We start from the raw sequence: 23,863 nt of genomic DNA, 5'->3' as shown, positions 1-23,863 counted from the left end.
AAGTAAAAACCTCAAAGTGCTTAGGCCATTTTACTTGTTTTTCAAGCCTCTCTGTTTTTCTACAACAGTAAGTCTTTCTTAGGAATTTGCCTAGTTTCAGCTCACTGCCCCTTTACTTATGTCTTCAAAAATATCTTAAATATTATTTGGCATAGAATATACTGAAAGATTCTGAGACCTCCACAATCACAGATGATGAAAGAGAATGTAACAGAAGACCAGCTGGAGCAGTACTTGCTGCAACAAGCAGCCTGGTGGAAAGAACACAGGCTTTAGTGTCAGATGGCTCTCAAGTGGAATCAGGAGCCCAAAACCGCATTCTATATGCAAGCTTAGACATCTTTTAGCATTATTGGGTCTCTGTTTCCTCATCAAGAAGACTGGGAATACTACCTGCTTTGTAATATGGCTTTGAGAATTACAAATTATATTTTTATAGTTGTTAGAGCATAGCAGATACTTGATAAATGACAACAATTATTATCATCCCTCCTCAAATACCAACAGTAAGAAGCCTGGTGGGGAGAAGTGGAAGTTTGGAAATTCTTTTTACCAGGGTGTTCTGAGCTGGGAAAATAGATAATAGAGATCACTGATTATAAACATGATGGAAACATCAGTAGGCAGCTTTGTACTCTTCAGTTCCCTTGAACTTAACCAGTATCAGCTATATAAGAAATATGCCTAACATGCTCAAAGCTGAAAAATAGGCAATTGAATGAGTGAGAACCAGGTAGATGGAAAAGAAGTAAACACAGCATTCAAGGGGCACCTGGGTGGCTCAGTTGGTCAAGCATCTGATTCTTGATTTCTGCTCAGGTCATGATCTCACAGTTTTGTGAGTTCGAGCCCCATGTCAGCCTCTGAGCTGATCCTGCAGAGCCTGCTTGGAATTCTCTCTGTCTCTCTCTCTTTCTCTGCCCCTCCCGTGTACATGCTTTCTCTGTCTCTCTCAAAATATATAAATTTAAAAAAAATATATTAAACAAACAAACAAACAGCATTTATTGCCTTCAGCTAGGGCACAGATTATACCAGCTCATAAGCCAGGAATTCAAAGAGGTAATATAGAGTAGTGGTTAGGACTTCAGACTCTGGAGCAAGATTGCCAGACATACTCTAAATATGCTTCAGTTTCCTTTCCTGAGGAATGAGAAATTATCAGGATAGGTTAAGTTATGCTGCAGTAACAAATGACTCCCCCAAATCTTGAATGACAGACAACAACAAATGTTTCTTTCTAATACATACTATATGTCCTTCATGAGTTGACTATGGCTCTGCTCTATGCCATCTTTAGACCCAGGATGACTGGGCAGCCACTATTTGGGTACTGCCAGTCATCATGACAGAGTGGAAAGAGAACATGGCAAAGCACACACTGGCTTCTAAAGTGTTTTTATAGAGAAGACATATAGCACTTCTGCCCTTTTTTCTTTGGCTAAATAAAATCATATATATGGTCATTCTTCATTCCAATAGGATAGATGGTGAAGGGGATGCTTATGTCTGCTACAGGCACTGCAGGAAAGGAAACTAAAATATTTGGAATAGAAATCTAATTTACCACAGATGAAGTCCCTACCTCATGGGTTGCCCTGACAACTAAATCAGTAAATTTTACACATAAAGCACTTAGAAAAGTGAGTGACACCCATTAAGCATAATATGCATTTGCTGTTATTATTGCTGCACATCATACAGGGGGTTAGTGACAGAGCTGAAATAGATCCTGGGTGTAGTAATTGAAAGGAAGATAAAACCTGTGTGTACTGAAAACCACAGATCCACAGCTAAGGACCAAACACATGTAAAACCCAATGTAAAGCAGGTTTTTCTTTTTTTCTTTTCTCTGTTTTTATTTTTTGGCTTAGCCATCAGAAATTTATTTTCTCACAGTTCTGGAGACTAGAAGACTAAGATTAAGTTGCCAAGCAGCATTGGTTTCTGGTGAGAACTTTCTTCTTGACTGCCCTTTCCTCTGTGCACAGACACCCCTGGTGTCTCTTCCTCTTCTTCTCCTTCTCTTTCTTCTTCTTTTTTATTAATGTTTATTTATTTTTAAGAGAGAGATAAAGAGAGTGCAAGCTGGGGAGGGCACAGAGAGAGGGGGACAGAGGATCCAAAGCAAGCTCTGTGCTGAAAGCAGATAGCTCAATGCAGGGCTCAAACTCATGAACCATGGGATCATGACCTGAGCAGAAGTCAGATGCTTAACCGATTAAGCTACCCAGGTGCTCCATGTCTCTTTCTCTTCTTAAGAGAATCTAATCCAATTGTATTAGGGAATCAGGTTTCTATTTTTTTTTAAGATTTTATTTTTAAGTAATCTTTACATCTCATGTGGGGTTTGAACTCATGATCCTGAGATCAAGAGATACATTAAGATCAAGAGTTGCATGCTCTACAGACTAAGCCAACCATGCAGGTGGCCTGCATGTTTTTATAAAGAGAGAAAAGGGACAGAGAGAGAAGGAACAGAGGGAATGGTGAAGAAGGAGAAAGAAAGAAAGAAAGAAAGAAAGAAAGAAAGAAAGAAAGAAAGAAAGAAAGAAAGAAAGAAAGAAAGAAAGAAAGAAAGAAATGAGTGAGAGAAAGAAAGAAATGAGTGAGAGAAAGAAGGAGTGATGTGGAGGGAAGAGACCCCAATCTGCAAAAGCCAAAGGACAGAAAGCCTCAGGGAGACAGAGAGACACACCAACTCATGAAGCACTGTGTCACATGATGATGACTGCCTTCATCAAACCCATTCTTTTCTGCGGGCTAAAGCCATTCTTGTAGGTTTGTTATACCTTTACTAAAATGGTGGTTTCTTTCAACAGCTAGGACCCCTTTCATATTCCTTTAATTGTTCTCATCAACCTTGAGTCTGCAGCTGGATGGGATGCTCCCAGCTCTCATGGAGGAAGGATATTCCTTCTGGGTTCTAACCTTACATGATGAGAGCATTTCTGACTCAGAGAAGCTCAGTGCTGGGATGAAATCGAAGTAAAAGCTAGGTTCAGATAGAGGCTAGAACACTCTATTCCCCAGGCTCCCACCTGTGACATAAGGTGAAATGGCAGAAGGTAAGGGTGTCTGGATCTGGGGCAGGAGATTGTCCTTGAGTCTGCCAATAATAATGAGAGCTAAGGGTACCTGGGTGGCTCAGTCAGTTAAGCGTCCAACTTTGGCTCAGATCATGATCTCCCAGTTCATGGGTTTGAACCCGCGTTAGGCTCTGGGAGCCTGGAGCCTACTTCAGATTCTGTGTCTCCCTCTCTCTCTATCCCTCCCCTGCTCATTCTCTCTCTCTCTCAAAAATAAATAAACATAAATTTAAAAAAAAATAATGAGAGCTAGCCTTCAGTTTGTATGAATTCTTGCCCCACTCTCTAGGAGATAGTCATATCTATTAACTCATCACATTCACAAAAACTCTAGGCTGTGTGATCATCACCTTCATTTTACAGGTGGAGAAACTGAGACATAGAGTAAAGTAACTTGTTCTTGTCCAGGCTCACAATAAAGTAAATGGCTCAGCTGGTTTTGAATTCAGGCAGTTTGCTCCAGAGTCCACGTTCCTGACGACTATAATCTAAATCTGCCTGCTTGGGACACTACTTCAATTCTGTGTGTGTGTGTGTGTGTGTGTCCTAATAAAGCAAGTGGGCCCTGATTTGGGACTCTGAACATACTAAATCTAGAACTTACTTTGAGGGGCCTATTTTATTTCCCCTGCCAATAATAAGGATTCTTTGCTTATAAAATAACACATTTATTGTATTTAGAAAATTGCTGTCAATTGTCATTATTACATGGGTTCCAATCTACATTAATTTGTCTCCAAAAAGGTAACCAGCACAAACATCAAGACATTCCTTATAGCCTAGCAGGTGAGTGCTGGTTGACCTCAGTAAAAGGTGCTCTTTGGGGACGTGTCTCCCTAGAGTCCTTGGACACAAAGCATCTTTTCGTGTCCTCCAAGGCATCAGTCTCTGCACTGATTGCCTGTTCTGGGCTCCCACCAGCATCCCCTTGACTATCATTAGCTGTCGCAGGCTAATTTTCTTGCCGAGTCAGACAATCAATCTTAATTGCCTGTTTCCACCTCCAGCTGTGTCTCTTCCTTGTGGGAGGAAAAACCTCTCTCTTAGGGCTTGGTGTCTGCCCAGGATCCCCTTGGATCAGATGCCCTGGGTAGCAGTGCAGGACACTTAGAGTATCTCCTACAACTTATGATCCCTCAGGTTCTCCATTTTCCCAGGCTGTACTGGAGAAAGATGAGGGTTTTGTTCAAGTGCTAAGCCTCTCCTGCCAGCTTGCCTTCCCAGCCTCACTTTGTCTTCTTGTGGTAGTAGCTGCCCAGTGCCTATGTCCTCTGTTTATCCCTCCAGACTTGCTTCCATTTTTCCTGCACTGCCAACTTGCCCTGGGAGGCTGACCTGTTTGGAGCTCATCAAAGGGTTCCCTTGTTTTCTGGCTTCCAGCTGGGTCTTGTCGGTGAGCAGCCTGGGCCAACCTAGGCTAGGTTAGGACGTTTATTACCCTGGCACCCTCCCTATGGCATCTACTCAGGTACTCTCAGGTACTCTCAGATGGAAAGTCAGAGCTCCCTCTCAAGGGGATCTTTTCTCATGACTTTTTCGGAGTTCTGCTAAGCATTCCCTCCCTTGACATTAGGGTGTGTGATGCAATAGACTGAATTATTGACCCTAGGTCCTTGTCCCTCCTGGTATCCATGCTCTTTGCTTACATGTGACTTCGTAGTCGCTCCCATGAAAGGAGGGGTCTATTGCCCCCTGCCCTTGGGCTTGGCTTTATGACTTGCTTTGGTTGGTGAGTGAAACCAATTATTTTTGCCACTTCCAAGCCCAGGTCTTTAGAAGCACTGTGGGTTCCTGTGTGCCCTTTCCGTACCTCTGCTATCTCCAAAAGAAGAGCTTCCCTCCCTCTGCCGCCGCCCCTCCCCCACTGCTCTCTCTTCAATCTGGGCCCCAGAAGGAACCCATGTGGAACAGACCAGATCTTGATCTGCAGAGAGAAGCCAAGCCCAGCTGGATACCAGCTTAAAGCAGAGACCCCGCTGAGCCAGCTGACCTGCAGTACCCCCCAGCCCTCCCTCCCTCCAAAATACATGCTGATAGCTGCATTGTGATAAAGGGTGGTAACACCCCACTGTTACTGCAGTATCCTTTGTGGTTCTCTCAAACCCTGCTCTTAACACTATAAATACTCCCTTTAGTAAGCCCTTGGGGAGCCATCCTAATTTGAGTGTCATCTGTTTCCTGTAGTGACACTGAATGAATGACACAGGCACAGGGCCCAGTTCTTCCCTGTCACTATATCACATTGCCAGCAAAGCTCAGAATATGGCATTAGATACCAGCTGCCCCCTTTTCTTTGTTTCCCATTTGCTGCTCAATATTCAACTGAAACCCTGATCTTAAAAGCCAATAATGGCATCTTATTTTATTATTTTTATTTATTAGTTCATTTTCAGTTTTTCAACTTTTTATTTGGAAAATGATTTCAAACATATACGCAGGCAGAGATGTCACAATGAACACCCTTGTACCTGTGGCTCAGCTTTGACAATGATCAACATTTTGCCAACTTTATTTCAGTCCTTTTTTATTCTTTCTTCTAAAGCTAGTGACTTTTCAATTTCCAGGGAGAATCCAGAGGTCCCATGTTAGCTCAGATCTTCTGTGGTCTCTTCATAGCATTTGCTACTGTTGCTTACCGCTCTTTCTCTGTCTTTGATGTTCTTAAATCTCCTTTTCCTCCTGTGACTGCTCCCTGCTTCCTGCTTTTGAATGTCAGTGTTTCTGAGGGCCGTGTCCTTCACCCATTTCCCCTCTCTTTATGTTCTCTTCCTGAGATGTCTCATGTATTCCTATGGCTTAATCTGTGAGCCTGCCCTATCCCTGGGCTATCTTTTCTGTCTGCCCATGAAGCATCTTCACTTGGATTCTGTATGCACTCCACACTGAATATGTCCAGCCTAAACCAGACTCGGTGACTTCTCCTTGAACCCTCTCCTTTCTCACCTCTTCTGGGTTTCCTATCTCGGTTCAGAAGTTACCTGGTGCTCAGTCACGTGACTAGGTATCTTATACCTCTCTGACCCAGATTTGACTATTCCACTTCTGAATGGTCATTCCAACTCTTCTCTTGCTTCCTTCTCTACCTCCATGGTTCAGACCCTCATCATCTCTCAGCATCTCTCAGTTCAGACATGCTAGTGTTCCCTGTGACTAGTCCCTCAGTGTTGTTTCTCTCCTCCGCGCTGACATCGACTCCCTAAATTATACACCTAATCATGCTAACCTGAGCCCAACTTATAAATCTTTTATGGTTCCATTCTAAATGTATTCTGAACATTTTGGTGTGATATTGAAACCTCTTTACCACTTTGCTTTCTAATCTTACCCCCTATACCCCATCTTCCACATATACGGGCCTGCTTTTTCCTCCTATAATACACCGCATGATTTCATGTAGCTTTTGCTCATGTGATCACCATTTTATTTTTTTTAGGTTTGTTTATTTATTTTGAGAGAGAGAGAGAGAGACAGCAGGGGAGGGGCAGAGAGAAGAGGAGAAAGTGAGAAGGGGAGGGGAGAGAAGGAATCCCACGCAGGTTCTCCACTTTTAGTGCAGAGCCCAATGCAGGGCTCACATTCGTAAACTATGAGATTATGACTTGAGCCAAAATCAAGAGTTGGACACTTAACCAACTGAGCCAATGAGATACCCCACAGTTTTCTTTTTTAAGGTAAAAAATGAGATTCTGGCTCTCAAACACTATGGAAGGGTCCATAGCCCTTTTGAGATTCTTGTTGGCATTTGAATTTGTTGTTCTTGCCAAAGGAAATAGCCAACATGGTAGTTAATTTTTTGAGCAGTCTCACGAGAGTTCTCTTTACAATAGGGGCCCATTTGCCATGGCAATGAGTTTTATCTCCATAGAAATGCTGTCAGTGTAAAGTTTCTGACTCTCCTCTAGGACTCTGAGTGCCCCCAAGGCAGGAATGGTGTACTACTCATCTTTTTATATATCCCCAATGCCTGGCATATAGGAAATACTCTGTAAGTGTTTGTTTGAATTGCATCTAAATTAGCATTGGGACCAGGAAGTAAGATCTGGAGAGGACACAAATATTGTCAGCCAATTGCAGAGAAAGCTGCCAAACATATAATCTATGAGCTGAGAAGCTGGGGTCACCCCATTCCCTGCAGCGAGGGCCTCCAAGCCTGTCAGATGTCAGTTGCATTTGCAAAGCTAGGAGTTCAGGTGGAAGGTTGGATTTTTCTTCATTAAACTTGTCATTCCCCAAGGTGGGGCTCTGACAGGAACCCAGTGAGATGTCAAGCTGAGACAGCTGTTGCCAAACCTGGTGGAGGCATTTCAGACAGTCGGGGACACAGCTGTTGCCTCAAACTTCATGTGCAACATCCTTCCCTTCTTTAAGGAGGTCAAAATGCTCAACAAATAAATAGCAATAGTGAAGCAGTCATGGTATGATGATAGAGACAGATCACATGGGTTTGAGTCTCAACTCAGGTTCTTATTAGCTGTGTGACTTTGAACAAGTTATATACCCCTCTGAGCCTCATTTCCCTCATTCATAATACTGGTTGCTAAGAAGAATGAATAAGATAACGCACATGAAAATGTTTCATGAACTGTAGATCACTAAGTATTAGATAACATTAGAATATACTAAAATTATGTTTAGTTTTTATAACACATAAATATTAAGTATATAACAGTCAAGTTGATACATACGTGCTTACTATTATATATCCAGCTTGCTGCTCTGAACTGTAATAGATGTAGAAGTTTATAGAAGTCAGTTTCTTGACTTTAAGAAATTTGTGGTCTAGTTTGGAGATGAGACCAATTTATTCCTTACTACCCATGCTTCTATAGAGAAGAAGAAATTTCTACTCCACAACCAAGGTAGAACATTTCCATTTCTTTTCTCATTCTTCCTAAGAAAGGAGAAGTAATTTAGATGATTGGTGAGTTGGGCAAAGGGACTGAGCATGGTGGCTCAGTACATTTTTTTCTTCTCTCTTCCTCAATTAGTAGGTCACTGGGAGTGCATGCTTTCTCTATTCTTTGCCATGAAGTAAGCCTTTGGGTGTCACATGGTCCTGCAAAAGCTGTGGTTGTCCAGCTCACTCTGTGACCAGGTGGGTAGGTTGAGTTCTGGGAGAGAGTATTAGGAATTGTATTGAATCTTGGCACTTAATACTGGTTCTGGGGCATCTGAGTGGCTCTTGATTTCAGCTCAGCTCATGAATCACAGTTTGTGAGATTGAACCCAGTATGGAGGCCGCTTGGGATTCTCTCTCTCTCTCTCTCTGCTTCTCCCCTGCTCATGCTTGCTCTCTCTCTCTCTGTCTCTCTCTCAAAATAAATAAATAAACTTAAAAAAAAGTCATAAATACTGGTTCCTGTCCTTGATCCTATTCTAAGGTATGTTTCTTTCTTTAAGCCTTCAATATCTAAACCTTCTCCCATGTTTTGGGAAAAACCTGCCACTTACCCAAAGGGCTTGAAAATAACTTGGGATCTAACTATCTTTCCAACTTTAGATCATTTAAGTTAGACCAGTGCCTTAGGAATTCTACAAGTCTCCCCAGGTGGGCTTGCCATTCCAAGTACCCCAGAACAGTTTAGAATATACTTTACATCTGATTCTCTTGTTTGTGTCCCATCAGTTTATGAGTTGTTAATGTGCTTCTTTATCTTTGGCTTCAAAGTCTGTTAGGTGTGGTTTCCTTTTTATTTTTCCTCCTTGGAGTTTGTTGAGATTCTTGGATCTGTGACTGAATGTTCTTCACCAAGTTGGGGAAGGTTTTGACCATTTTTTTCCAATATTTTTTCTGCCTGGTATCAGTCAAGATTCCACCAAAGAAACAGACCAGGAGGTTATATAGTAGGATATGTGTCCAGTAGAATATGTATGTATATGTGCATAGGTATGTATAAAAAGATTTATTGCAAGGACTTGGCTTATATAATTGTGAGGGCTGGCTAGGTAAGTCTGAAATCTGCAGGGTAGGCTGTCTGGAAGGGCAGGCTGGAAAGTCTCCGGCAGAAACTGACACTGTAGTCCACAGTTGGAATGTCTTCTTCCTTGGGGGAAATCTCAGCTCTCTTCTTTAGTAACTTTTTTTTCTAATTCAAAAAATTTTAAGCGATATCTACACTACACTCTGATTGAGGCTCAAACTCACAACCCTGAGAGCGAGAGTCCTGTGCTTTACTGACTGAGCCAGCCAGGCACCCCTCAGCTCTGTTCTTAAGGCCTTTCAACTGACTGGATAAAACTCATCCTGATTATGCAGGATAATCTCTGATATGTAAAGTCAACTGATTATACATATTAGTCACATCTAAAACATACCTTCTCAGCGACCCTAGATTAGTCTGTGATTGAATAATGGTACAATTTTTAATATTATTTATATTAATGCTAATATTTATATTAATGCTAATCTTATTTAAAACTTCAAAAATCATCATACATGTAAAATGCCAAACGTGTGTGCAGTTTATTTATTTAAAATTTTTTTTTAATGTATTTTCATTTATTTTTGAGACAGAGAGAGAGACAGTATGAGCAGGGGAGGGTCAGAGAGAGGGGGAGATACAGAATCCAAAGATAGGCCCCAGGCTCTGAGCTAGCTGTCAGCACAGAACCCGACGTGGGGCTTGATCCCACAAACTGTGAGATCATGACCTGAGCTGAAGCCAGAAGCTCAACCGACTGAGCCAGCCAGGTGCCCCTGCATGTGCAGTTTAAAGAGTGACAGTGAAGAGGCACCCAACTGGCTTAGTCAGTAGAACATGTGACTCTTTTTTTTTTTTAAATGTTTATTAATTTTTGAGAGACACAGAGAGGCAAAGCACCAGCAGAGGATGCGCAGAGAGTGGAAGACACAGAATCCAAAACAGGACTCCAGGCTTTGAGCTGTCAGCACAGAGCCCCATGCGAGACTCAAACTCAGTAACAGCGAGATCATGAGCTGAGTCGAAGTCAGATGCTTAACCGACTGAGTCATCCAGGTGCCCCTAGAGCTTGTGACTCTTGTTTTGAGGTTGTAAGTTCAAGCCCCACGTCCCCACGTTGAGTGTGGAGATTACTTGAAATAAATAAATAAAATCTTCAAGAGTGACAATGAAATGAATACTCATGTACTCACTATCCAATTTAAGAAACAGAATGCTACTAATGTGAAGGCCTCTGAGTCTTTTTTCAGTTGTATCCCCTTCCCTACTATATGTAAAGTTTAAAATATGGAAAATAATACTTTATTGTTATGTAAAACTATAACAAACATGCATAAAGTGATAAGCACCAAATTGAAGACTGTGATTACCTCTGGGAAGGAAAAAAAGAGGAATACTCAAGGGTTTCAACTATATTTGTAAGGTTTTATTTTATATTATTTTATTTTATTTATTATTATTATTATCTTGAAAGAGAGAGAGAGAGAGCGAGTATGAATGCATGTGTGGGGCAGGGACAGAGGGAGAGGGAGAGAGAGAGAATTCCAAATAAGCTCTGCCCTGAGGAGCTGGACTTGAGGCTCCCTCTCATGACTATGAGTGACCTGAGCCTTATTCAAGAGTCAGGCGCTGAACCCATCAGGTGCCCCATGAGGTTTTATTTTTTTAAATGATGTCAGACAAATGGGACCTGTGTTAAGATCTGATTAAAGTTTGCTGTATTATTCTCAAAGAATATAAAGGCAAAACAGCACAATGGCTTCAGTGCACAGGCTCTGGGGCCAGATTGGTTTAGATTCCACTTTGGCTGCCTGACTTACTAACTGTAGAAATTGCCCAGATTACTTCGCCTCTCTGCAACTCAGTTTTTCTCATCTTTAAAACAGAGATCATAAGGGGCACCTGGGTGGCTTAGTCGGTTAAGCGTCTGACTTTCGCTTAGGTCATGATCTCGCGGTTCTTGGGTTCGAGCCCCGCGTCGGGCTCTGTGCTGACTGCCAGCTCAGAGCCTGGAGCCTGTTTCAGTCTGTGACTCCCTCTCTCTCTGACCCTCCCCTGCTCACGCTCTCTCTCTCCTAGAAATAAGTAAAATATTAAAAAAATTTAAAACAGAGATCATAATAATACTTTATAGTATTGTTGTGAAGATTGCGTTAATTCATTTATGGAAAGCATTGGAACAGTTTTTGGTATATAAGCACATAATAAACATTCATTATGATTATATTAGTAATTTTTACATACATCATAAATTTTTCTTGAGAAACTGCAAACATTCCTTTCCCCCATTATAGGGTCAGAATAATATATTTGAAACTTGTGAGGAACATGTGTTTTGTAATTTAGAATCTGTTCTTTAGTATTCAACATCACTTGTGGGGTCTGCAGCAACACCCCCTAATCAAACACATTATTATTTATGCAGTGACAATTATGAATATTCATATTAAGTAAGTAAAAATTAAGTAAGATAAATGACTGAAAAGATTCATGTCATTTCAGGTCAAGTTTTATTACCGAATGTATTTGCTGCAAACTCTCTAAAACCTCTCAGTTTTCAGAATGGTTTGGAGTCTCGTAATTTGTATAAAGGGTTGTGGGCCTGCACTCTAATGTATCCACCTTGTTATACTAGCTTGTCCTTAAAAAGAATGAGGTACATCTATACATATTGAAATGGAAAGTTAAGGCACATTGTTAAGTAATAATACCATATGTGTTATAGCCTTTGGCCAAACAATGCATACCACAATTCCTGTTACATTTATACAAACAGACTTCCATATTTTCATACATATATGTGATAAATGCATTGAAAGAGGCTGGAAGGATACCTGTCTAAAATTTGTGAGAGTGCTCACCTCTGGAAATGGGAGGGGAGGATGTCTAAAGGGAGACTGTCTCAGGTTTCTTCTTTTTTTTTTTTCTCTTCCTTAAGTTTATTTATTTATTTGGGGGGAGCAGAGAGAGAAGAATCCCAAGCAGACTCCTTACTATCAGTGTGGAGAGCCTGATGTGGGGTTCAAACCCATGAACCACGGGATCACGACCTGAGCCTGACATAGAGCTTGAACTCACAAACTGTGAGATCATGCCCTGAGCTGAAATCAAGAGTCGGCTACTTAACTGAGCCACCCAGATGCTCCCTTTCTCAGGTTTCTTTATATACTTCTGAAGTTTTAAAGTCTTTTATGAAGTGTTCACTTATATTTGGGTAATAAAAATGGAAACACTGCTTGGAAAAATAAATTGAGGCAGTCTTGTGGAGACATGAGAAGTGTATGTTTAAATCAGTAAGTGCAAGGAGCTGTGAACGTTTTGTTTCAGTTTACTTATTTCTTTTCAGTAATTGCTACACACAACGTGTGGCTCAAACTCACCACCCCAGGTTCAAGAGTCCCACGCTCCTGCAACTAAGCCACCAAGGTGCCCCCATTTGTGAACAGAGTAGCAGCAATAAACAGGCTCAGAAGAGCAGTACATTGGAATGATAAGGTTTAGGTCTGAATCTGGAAAAGGGATGCATTCTAGGATTAGGCTGTGAAAATCCTCCCTTGAGTTCCAGCGTCAGGATCAAAAGAGTAACACTCTGGATTATTGTCCCCTGTGTTTGTAGTTCATGAAGAACACAGGAGATGACCTGTGGTAACAACAGAAATGAACCCAAAGGGCTTCTTAGCCCCCACCAGAGACCTCTCATGTTTCCGTGTCACAGAAAGCAAGGAGAGAATTTCATTAAGGAACTGACCAACAGGGTTAAGTGGTGTTTTATTTTTGCCTCCATCCAATTTATTCTCCAAACAACAGCCAGAACAATCTTTTAAAAGCACAAACCTGGTTGTGTTGCCACTTTGATGGTTGTCCCAGGATCTTTGTAAGTAGAGCTGGTGAGGAAGAGCCCTCAGTTTCTTTCTGGTTGCAAGCCTGGAGCCCCCTGGAGTTGTATTTCTCCTTCCTACCCTTGTTTTGAGAAGCCAGCTCAAGAGAGAGATGCTGGCAAAGCAGAGTGCAGCAGAGATGAAAAACACAGAGAGGGCTAACAGTGTTTAAGTCCCTAAATTCAATCTCCCTTAGAGTCTCAGTATGCCATAGGTCTTTTTGAATTTAGTCACAATGTTTTTGCCCATGCTAGTTTGAGTTAGATTTCTGCCTCATGGAGCCCAAAGAATCAATCCTGAGTTATATACTCCCCTTCACTGGTGGATTCCCTAGAACATTTAACTGGGGCTCGAATTATATCTGCGTTAGCAGCACATTTGAATTGTTCTGTGAAGTTTATGAGGATTTACGGGATCTGAAGCCTCTTGTCTTAGCCTTATACAGAGAATGCTACAGAGCTAAAGGGTAAAGTAATGGGAAGTGACTCATTTATGTCTTAAGATGTATCTCGTCATTGTGGTGGTTATTAGGGCTGCTTATCATTATCCCTGTTTCCCTTTCAGTCATCACCCTCCCTGTGGTGCCATGTGGTTTGTTTTGGTGAACAGAATGCAAGAGAAGTGACATTTGCCCCTTACAGACAGAATCTTTAAGAAGTTGTGTGTGATTTCCATGTTCTCTTCCTGCTACTCTGGAGATGGTGGAAGCACATGACAAAATGAGGGGTTTATCATCTGAGTGATTATGATGGACTGAGCCAGACCCCCTGTCGGCCCCCTTTGGTCATGTAGATGAGAAATAAATGTTTGTTAAGGCACTGAAATTTGGGGGTTGTTTGTTACCACCATAAAACCTGTCCTATCCTGATTGATACTACCATTTAAAAAAATTAAATATTATAAATTCTGGAAGACTTTGAATTTGTACTTGAGAGTCTATAATGAACACAATTATGGGGAAAGTGGAATTAAAGATTTCAACTGATGTTTAGAAGAATAATTTCCTACAGCTACCTTGGATTTTGTAGATTCTATGTCACTTTTTTGGTTGGGCCTGCTAATTACTCCTCTCAAATTCACCTTAAAGCCCCAGGTAAATATTTTATTTTGCTGTACTTTTTTCAAAGTCGGCTATAGTTGGTGACCTCTGATCTTTATCATTTTTCATTATTAACTCCTCAAGTACAATTCAATTTGGGTGCACTTAAAACAGAATCTATGTGATTTTTATAGAAGGAATCTTCTAGCCCTCAAGATTCCATTTTTATTTATGGTGTTTTGCTGTATTTTCTTTCAGTTTTTGTGCCAGCCTTATTCTTTAAACATTTTTTAGAAATGTTTATATTTATTTCTGAGAGAGAGAGAAAGAGAGAGACAGCATGAGCAGGGGAGGGTCAGAGAGAGAAGGAGATACAGAACGTGAAGCAGGCTCCAGGCTCTGAGCTAGCTGTCAGCATAGAGTCCGATGTGGGGCTTGAACCCACAAACCATGAGATCATACCTTAGCTGAAGTCAGACGCTTAACTGACTGAGCCACCCAGGAGCCCCTGTGCCAGGCTTATTCTTAAGGAACTGCTTGTTTGCATTTCTAAGAGAATTTTATATGTAGAGCAAATGGGAATTAGGCATATTTACTATATTATTTATTGGCGGTAAGCTATACAAGGTGATTTCCAATGAATTTGGGGTGAGTTGTACTCACCTAGCTTAAAGGGCAGAGGTTTGCAATTGTATCCTAATCTACAGTGCATTTGTAGGTCTTATACCTATGTGCGTATGTAAAATCACTGCATAAGATCACCTTATGATAATAAAATTTCTATATTTTAAAAAAATTCTATATTTTTACAAATCAAGTTGGGATTCTTCAATTTTCCCAAATTTGGTAATAGTTATTGCTGTTCTTATTTATTCTTGCTTGTTATAGGAGAGGAAATATATATTTAAATAAAATCTTGATGCCAAGATGTTGGAAGCACCTAGATCCATCTGAATACTTTTTGATACTTCTGAGCAGGTGTTAATGATATATCACAGGATGCCAAGATCCCACAAGAAAGTGAAAAAAGTCAGAGGAGACCCTCAAAAAGTAGTAGCTCCAGCTTGAAAGTGAAGTTCAAATTTGTAGATGGTTCAGTATGTGTGTGTATATGTGCATATGTGTGCACGTGCACACATACATTCTAAATTTAGAGATGAGTTACATTATCAGTGAGCCAAACTGCCTTTGGTTTCTTTAATTATCTGGGGGACCTAGGGAGGCCATAGCTAGGAAGGAGAAAGGAAATCCCAGAAGTGCTAACATTGATCTTTGTGTAGAATTATGTTGTGTAGGGGTGCCTAGGTGACTCAGTTGGTTAAGTGTCAAATTCTCGATTTTGGCTCAAGTCATGATCTCACAGTTTGTCAGATCAAGCCTTGAGTTGTGCTCCATGCTTCAGTGCAGAGCCTGCTTGGGATTCTCTCTTCCTATCTCTCTGCCCTTCCCTGCTCAAGTTCTCTCTCTCTCAAAAACAAAAACAAAAAAAACTTAAAAAAAAAAAGAATTATCTTGTGCAGAAATCTGGCAAGAATAATATAATTGTAGCTTTTATTGACTTTCCATTGGTCTTCCATATCATAAGCTCAATATAGACACTACGTTATTGATAATTCTACAAAATCTGCATTTTAGTAGACCTCAAGAATCCAGGATTGATAGAAATTGTCCTGTATCCTGATGATCTGAAACTGCAGACAAAAATGGATGCCTGGCCTCCCAGAACAGGAGGTAAGTGTTCTCTGGGTGGTGATGATATGGTTTTAATGTCATGGTCTTAGAGTGGCCTCAGTAATTGGTTCTGAGTAATTAATCATTGTCAGTGCTGTTGATGCAAAAGATTCCAAAGCTAATGTCATTATCATTAGCAGATATTTCCCAAAATTCAATTGACTAAAATAAATAACAAAACCAAACAAAAACAACAATCACAATAAAACAGAACCCAAATCCATATAACACGTCCAGCTATTTCATTTGTTTGGGGCTAATTCATCCTGCCAAATCCACTGGGAAGCCATGTGATTTACTGATATATTACTGAGAGTTTGTAATAACCATTGGGGTGACTGTTAACATCTGCTTTGGATAGTTTCTAGTTCAAAATAATCTTAACCATGCTTTGTGGAATGTAACTTTGTGTGGAAGAATCCAGGCTGCTTCCCTAAGAAAGAAACAATTTTGCCAGTATGGTCATCTCTGCAGAGAAGGTGAAATTTCTGATTCAGGTGGAGATCCTGATTAGTTTCCTCAATTTTTAAAATAGGACAGCAACATTACTACCTGTATAAGTATGTTCTCACATAGTGGTATGCTAGTAATGTCTCTGGTTTGAGAGACTATGCATATCCCACATCCATGGTCAGTGCTTGAAATTGGTCATAGCAGGACTATTTACCCCAGTAGTTCTCAATGAGGTTCTTTTTGCCCCTTAGGATACTTTTGGCAATCTCTAGAGACAAACTCTATTGTCACAACTGGGGGTTTGCTACTGACATCTAGTGGGTAGAAGCCAGGGATGCTGCTCAATATCCTATGATGCAAAAGACAGCACCCGCCCCCACCCCCACCCAACGAATTATCCAGTCCAAAATGTCAATAGTGGTGAGATTGAGAAACTCTGATTTATATTATGGAAACTGGCAAACATAACAGGTCTGTTTATTTATATTTATTTATTAAAAATTTTTAAGTGTTTATTTATTTTTGAGAGAGAGAGAGAGAGAGAGAGAGAGCAGGGGAGGAGTAGAGTGAAAGTGAGACAAAGGATCCAAAGCAGGCTCTCTACTGTCAGCACAGAGATGTAGGGCTCGAACTCATGAACTGTGAGATCATGACCTGAACCGAAGTTGGACACTTAACCGACTGAGCCACCCACGCACCCCATTTTTTTTTGTTGTTATTTTTTTAGCTCAGGTTTATCAACCACTAGCCCCCAAAATGAATTCTTACACTTTTATCATTGTACAATCTCTAATTCCTATAAGAAACCCATAGGGAAAAGTGATATTCATGAAATCTGAAAGCTTTTTTATCCCCTGGGTAATTTATAGAGACTATTGGTTGGCATTTCTTTCTTTCCTTTTTTTTTTTTTTAATAAAGAGCAGATAGTAAATCTTTTTTAAATAAAGGACAGACCATATAGTCTCTATTGCAACTCTCTATGCCTGCCTGTCATTATAGTGTGAAAGCATCTCAGACAAAACATAATGAACAAGGCTCTGTCCCACTAAAATTTTATTTACAAAGCAGACTACACAGTTTAGTAAAACTACCTTTACTTAGACGGTAGCTTAGCCCCATCTCAGAAATGCCTTCACTGAAACTTTCTTTTGATGTCAAATGTTCAGCTTTTATTAAAGATACAAAAAATTACCAAATTACATTTGCTGCAACATTTGGCACAAAAAAGTCAATGAGAACATTTTCCACTGGGTCACTATAAGCTTCATTCTTAAGCATTCTTTTTTTTTAATTTTTAATTTTTATTTATTTCTAGGAGAGAGAGAGAGAGAGAGAGACAGCGTGAGCAGGGGAGGGTCAGAGAGAGAGGGAGTCACAGACTGAAACAGACTCCAGGCTCTGAGCTGGCTGTCAGCACAGAGCCCGATGCGGGCTCGAACCCACGAACCGCGAGATCATGACCTAAGCGAAAGTCGGACGCTTAACCAACTAAGCCACCCAGGCGCCCCTCTTAAGCATTCTTAAAATGTTTGGCTTCCCGCTGAGAAACTAATTACGCTTACTTTTTTTCAGATTCTACTTTTTATACTAGGAAGCTAAAACTATATTTCATATTCACTTATAGTGTATCCTAATTTGCATGATACGAGTCAGCTGTGGGTGCTTAAAACCTACAGGCTCCTGACCTGTACCCCAGATCTCCTGAATCTGTCTTTATGGTGGAGGAGGGCTGTGCCCTAGATCAGTGCTTCTTGAACTTTATGTACATACAAGTCTCTTGAGAATCTTGTTTTAAAAGGCAGATTCTGATTAAATAGGCCTGGGATTCTGGATTTCTGAAAAGCACCCAGGTGATGTTGATGCTGCTGGTCTTGGAACCCCAATTTGAATAGCAAGGTCCTAGAATGTCAGTATTTTGGTAACAAATTCTCCTCAGATTCTTTTTTTAAAATATTTTTATTTATTTCTAGGAGAGAGAGAGAGAGAGAGAGAGAGACAGCGTGAGCAGGGGAGGGTCAGAGAGAGAGAGAGACAGACTCTGAAACAGGCTCCAGGCTCTGAGCTGGCAGTCAGCACAGAGCCCGATGTGGGGCTCGAACCCACGAACCTCGAGATCATGACCTAAGTGAAAGTCCGATGCTTAACCGACTAAGCCACCCAGGCGCCCCAATTCTCTTCAGATTCTTATCACTGAATTGCATCTCAATTATGTTTTTCCTTATAACTATTACCTTTACTTTCTGCTTTTTTTGGTTTCTGCTTTATGAATTGAAATTTTATTATATATGTTGTCTTTTGGCTCTTAAAGCTTTTGGAGGGGTGAGATGGGCAATACAAATAAATCTAAGATGGGGCACCTGGGTGGTTCAGTTGGTTAAGCATCGACTTTGGCTCAGGTCATGATCTCATGGTTCATGGGTTCAAGACCCACCTCAGGCTCTGAGCTCAGAGCCTGGAGCCTGCTTCAGATTCTGTCTCCCTCTCCCTCTCTCTCTCTCTCTGCCTCTCTCCCTCTCACACTCTGTCCCTCTCTCTCTGTCTCTCAAAAATAAACATTAAAAAAGAAAGAAATCTAAGATAAATAGGTTTGAATGTACATCTTTTTTTTTTAACAATTGTGAAATATAAGGTTAGTCTGATACTAATTAATTGTACTAACTACTCCTAATCCATACATAACAAATAACAAGATTAATTTTATATTATTTCTTCAAGACTGGATGCTTTCATATTTGTGATCTTCAAATTTGAAGTTGCTGAATATATTTATGTCTGCTTTAGTGTACATCTGTTTAAGCTTTTAAAAGTTCTCTCTTCAGCTTCTGCTGATGCTCTGGGCCAATATAAAAAGGTCCTCAAAGGGCACCTGGGTGGCTCACTAGGTTAAGTGTCTGATTCTTTGTTTTGGCTCAGGTCATGATCTCACAGTTTGTGAGTTTGAGCCCCCCATTGGGGCTCCACCTTGACAGTGTGGATCCTGCTGGGATTCTGTCTCCTCCCCGCCCTTCCCCTGCTTGCTCTCTCTCTCTCTCTCAAAATAAATTAATAAACGTTAAAAAAAATAAAAAGGTCCTCAAGAGCCTGATCACTTAGATTTATACTCTCTGATCTAGACCATGAGGAAATTTTGCATAGGATCAAGTTCCTTATTAAATGCCACTGCTGTAACACAAATGGTCTCCCACAAATGCACTGAGAAGCCTGACCCCAGGACAGAGGAAAACTTGAATGTTCCTGAGACACCAAAGAGATTCTCTTACTTGCACATAAACTTTATGGCCTCGAGTGCCAGAGCGGCCACAGTCTTACTTCCGCCCTCATCTCCACTGCACTAGCCTACGGCCTCCCAATGCATTATGGGGTGCGCTTCAGCTTCGTGGACCGGAAGGCTCTGGGAGGCCGTGAGCAATTGAGTCTGAATGCTCTTTTAAAACATTGACTCCTTCAGTTTACGTTCGGGAATTAATGGGAGTTTTTTTGCCCATCGTTTTGTGTCCTAAGATTTGTGAATAAAAGTTATCGCGCGTTTCATGGGAAGAAGATAGCGGGATTTACTCTTCTTTCTGACAGTAGAACTAAAGGATTAAAATGCCCAGCTTCAACAGGCCTTTTCGTCCTTGCTGTGGTGTTTCCCCCTCGAAGCCCTTAGTAACCGGCAGGAGGTAGCAAAGCGGCCCGTGGACCATGATAGGTGACAGAGGGTGGACCTTCTGGCTCCACGTGAAGTCGGTCAGCCACAGATTGAACAGCGTTGGGTGTTGACCATATCTGCAGGGTCTCCTAGAGCTGTGAGCAGAAGCGGAGAGGACGCCATGCCCCAAACGCTTGTGGGATTAGGCTTGTTCCAGAGTGGTCAGGCCACGATCTGGTGACCAGGTGGTGGAGGGCAGCCCTGTCGGCTCTCGGAGCCTGGCTCGGTAAGTTTGTTAAATTTTCTTTGTCACTAGGTGGCAGAATATAATTAAGATGTCAGAATTTTTTCCATAACGTCGGAAGGTGTTTCTGGCTCCTTCCTAATGACCTCTTTCATTACCTTGCAGTATTTGCTAATGCCACTTAGGGCTGAGGTAATGAAATAAAAATTCCTTCTGCAAACACTTCCTATATCGTCTAGTTTACTTTTTTTCATTTAACTAGCTTACCTCTTAGGTTGAAGCATCCTTAACATAGATCACATTCTCTTCCTAAGGGCTACTGTTTGGACAATCCAAGCTTCTTACTTTTACATATTATTTTATTATTCTTTTGAAGCAAATCCCAGACATTGTTTCACTTCAGTTATACCCATTCCAGTGTGTATCTGTAAAATAAGGACGACTGAATCTGTGTGGTATTGATGATTAATACAGTCAAATAATGAATTATATTCCTGTGGATCATAGTATAAGGATAGACACAGTTATCTACAGAAGCACAGGAAGGAGTCAGGAAGGAGTTGGGTGTGGTCTGATGGAGTGGGCCAGTTCCCCTGTTTATGGAATCTGGGATTTATTCTGCTGGGGAAAATGCATCTGTGACCCAATGTGGATCACCTTTCCACCCTCAGATGAGTGTCTACAGAGTTTAAATGAACAAAAGCAACAGATCAAATGTGTGGTCAGCATATACAATTAGAAAATCTCTCCAGTACCAATCTTTCACATGCCCTCTGCCTCATTTTCAGTCATGAGAGGTATCTGGAGTCTTCGGCTGAGTCTTTGGGATTCAGGATGTCTGGGAGCCCTTGCTTCTAGGGTCTCAGTCTTGCCTCTGGGATCACAAGACTGGAGTCTCAGTCTTGTGCTGTATTTCCTGCCCTTCCATGGCCAGTCTCCACTCTTAACATATTCTTCAGCCCCGGGGATTCTTTCTCACTTTTCCCTGATTAGTTGGCCCACAGTACCCTTTTTACCCCTTTGCCTAAGCAGGGTTGAGTACACCTTTTCTGCAAGGGTTGCTATGTTTTCTTCTCTCCTCACTTCCTCTTCAGATTCTTATTGTTGTTGGAGGCCCCAGTTGATTCTCCTTTCCATAGTGCTAATACCACAAACTTGGCTGGTCTGCCCCACTTCCCTTTTCCCACTTCCACTTCCCCATAGATAGGATGTTCACCATGTGTCAGGGATTGCACTAGGTGCTGGAGACACAAAACTGAAAGAGCTAGAACCCTGCCTTTGAAGAACTCACTGCTTGACAGGGGGTGAGGTGAGCAAGAGAGTGGAGCATAAATGAGAGCAGTGCAACATACGTGTCAGAAAAACTATAGGCACAGGTGGTATGAGAACAGAGAAGAGGGATGGGCTTTTGTACTTGGGAGGGGGTGTCAGAAAAGACTTTCCCAGAGTGGGGCATTTTCTTTCTGTTTTTATATTTAATTAAATTAAGTTAATTTTATTTTTATTCATCAGGTTACACATTGATATCACTTAAATATATATGCATATATTATAAAATAAATTTACATATATATCACCCCTAATCTCCATTACTCTTCTGGCTATCCCCATGCTGTCCAAAGGTAACTACTGTTCTTATATATCCTTTCAGATTTTCTGTATGCATATATAAGCAAATAGAAATAAGGTTTTTTCTTTTTCTCCTTTTTACCCTAAAGGTAGCATAGTACACTTACTGGTCTGTACTTTGCTTTTTTTTTTTTTTTTTTTTTTTTTTTTTTTTTTTTTTTTTATTTATTTCTAGGAGAGAGAGAGATAGAGACAGCATGAGCAGGGGAGGGTCAGAGAGAGAGGGAGTCACAGACTGAAACAGGCTCCAGGCTCTGAGCTGGCAGTCAGCACAGAGCCCGATGCGGGGCTCGAACCCACGAACCGCGAGATCATGACCCAAGTGAAAGTCGGACGCTTAACCGACTAAGCCACCCAGGCGCCCCTGTACTTTGCTCTTTTAACTTATTATCATTTAGTGGTTAAAGGATGAACTCTGGAATCAGGATGCCTGCATTCAAATTCCCCCAGTTGTATAATTTACTAGCTGTGTGAACTTGGCAAGTTACTTAACTTCTCATTGCTTTAGTTTCTACGCTACGTCTGAGGTTTTCAAAATCTGGAGACTTTATCATATGCTAAACTTTATCATAAACTTTATGTACATACATATGCAACTTTATCATATAATCAAATTTTTTATGTACAGGCTATTCTGTTCTGTTGCTCTGTCTATTCATGTACCAGTGCTACACTGTTTTAAATTTTGAGCTTTTACATTATGTTTGCTATTATACAGGGCTAGCCCCCAGATGAAGACTTGAAGGATGATTGGAATTCTCCAGGAAGAGATGACAGCACCAGTGATGACTAATGTTATGAGTACAAACTGTTTTCACCACCACCATCACCCCCATTTTGTGTCTACTGTGTGTGAGCTGCTGTAAGTCATTTGTTTACTTATTTACTTTTATGTTTGTTTTCTCTTTGCTTTGAAATTTTTGTCTCTTTATTTTATATATATCTGGTTCATTGTAGGTAAAATTTTTAACCCACTTTAAATCCTTTTGGAAGTAAGGAGAGGGATAAATAGAAAAAGGATCAAGAACTGTATTAGGTACCTTGCATAATAAATCCCTAATCCTTATAACAAAACACTGCAAAGTAGATATTATTCTCCTCTTTTTATAATTTAAGACACAGAAGCCTGGAGAAGTCAAGTAATTTTCTTAAGGTTATATAGTAAATAAAAATAGATTTAGAATTCAAACCACAGTCTTTGGATGTTATAGTCTTTGTGGTTCCTGATGTTTCTTTAAAGCATAGTGGATGAGGTTCTTTTTTTTTTTTTAATTTTTTTTTTTATTTCTAGGAGAGAGAGAGAGACAGCGTGAGCAGGGGAGGGTCAGAGAGAGAGGGAGATACAGACTCTGAAATAGGCTCCAGGCTCCAAGCTGGCAGTCAGCACAGAGCCCGAAGCGGGGCTCGAACCCACGAACCGCGAGATCATGACCTAAGCGAAAGCCGGACGCTCAACCGACTAAGCCACCCAGGCGCCCCGAGGCTCTTTATTAGGGTTCTCAGAAAGGTAGTAGGAAGAAGAGCTGAGAAAGGAACTGAATCTATAATAGGCAACAACTATGTACATTTTTTCTTAATGGCTAATATACAATATAGTAACTGTGGACCATGTAAAATTATCACTACCATGTGATTTTGGTGTCTACTCATTAATTCACCAAACATACCCAGAGTCTACTACATCAGGCACTTTGCTAGGTGCTGAGGATACAATGACACATGGGATCTGGTCCCTGGCCCTTAACTCCTCTTGTGGGAGTTAACTAGCAGGTCTTTCTGGTCTCAACCCCCTTCATCCATTGCATCTTGAGGATTATTGAGTCTATTTGTTCATCTGATGCTAGTTTATGCCCAACTTTTTGTTTCAAAGCTGATAATGCAGTTATGATTAACAGTAGTAGATTCTCTGAGTGTTGTTTTAAGGATTGTGAAGCTATATCTGAAATCAGTGGCAAAGAGCTCAGTGACTTAATTAGTCCTGCCTGCCATGGTACAGGAGGGAGGAATGAAGGCAAACAAGCCATGTACTTGTCATACCTGAACTAGTTGTCCAGGTAAGAGTGGTCAGTTTCTTTCTGCAGTTGTTATAAATGACACTAATTGTATTTTATTGCTCGAATTCACCATTGCTTAAACTGCTATGTAAGTTATTCTCCTCTTGGGGAGTCTTGGAGAAGGAAAGCCATTGAACTTGGTTGAGATACAATTTCTCAAACGTATTTTTTATACAAGGAATCTTGTCCCTTC

At 40.9% G+C, this 23,863-nt stretch overlaps 1 long non-coding RNA gene across 1 annotated transcript; it reads left to right on the top strand.

Annotated features, from left to right (window-relative positions):
• The first annotated feature begins 15,575 nt into the window (after positions 1 to 15,575).
• LOC120236677 lies at positions 15,576 to 22,477 on the top strand. The gene is made up of 3 exons (XR_005529737.1): positions 15,576 to 15,658; positions 19,887 to 20,029; positions 22,335 to 22,477. It is a non-coding gene; the product is annotated as an uncharacterized LOC120236677 (long non-coding RNA).
• Positions 22,478 to 23,863: the final 1,386 nt, after the last annotated feature.

This window comes from Hyaena hyaena, unplaced genomic scaffold (genome assembly GCF_003009895.1).
Source record: "Hyaena hyaena isolate Hyena2069 unplaced genomic scaffold, ASM300989v1 scaffold_6, whole genome shotgun sequence".
NCBI lineage: Eukaryota > Metazoa > Chordata > Mammalia > Carnivora > Hyaenidae > Hyaena > Hyaena hyaena.
Note: the sequence above shows the minus strand (reverse complement) of the source record. Positions and strands in the feature narration are given on the sequence as shown.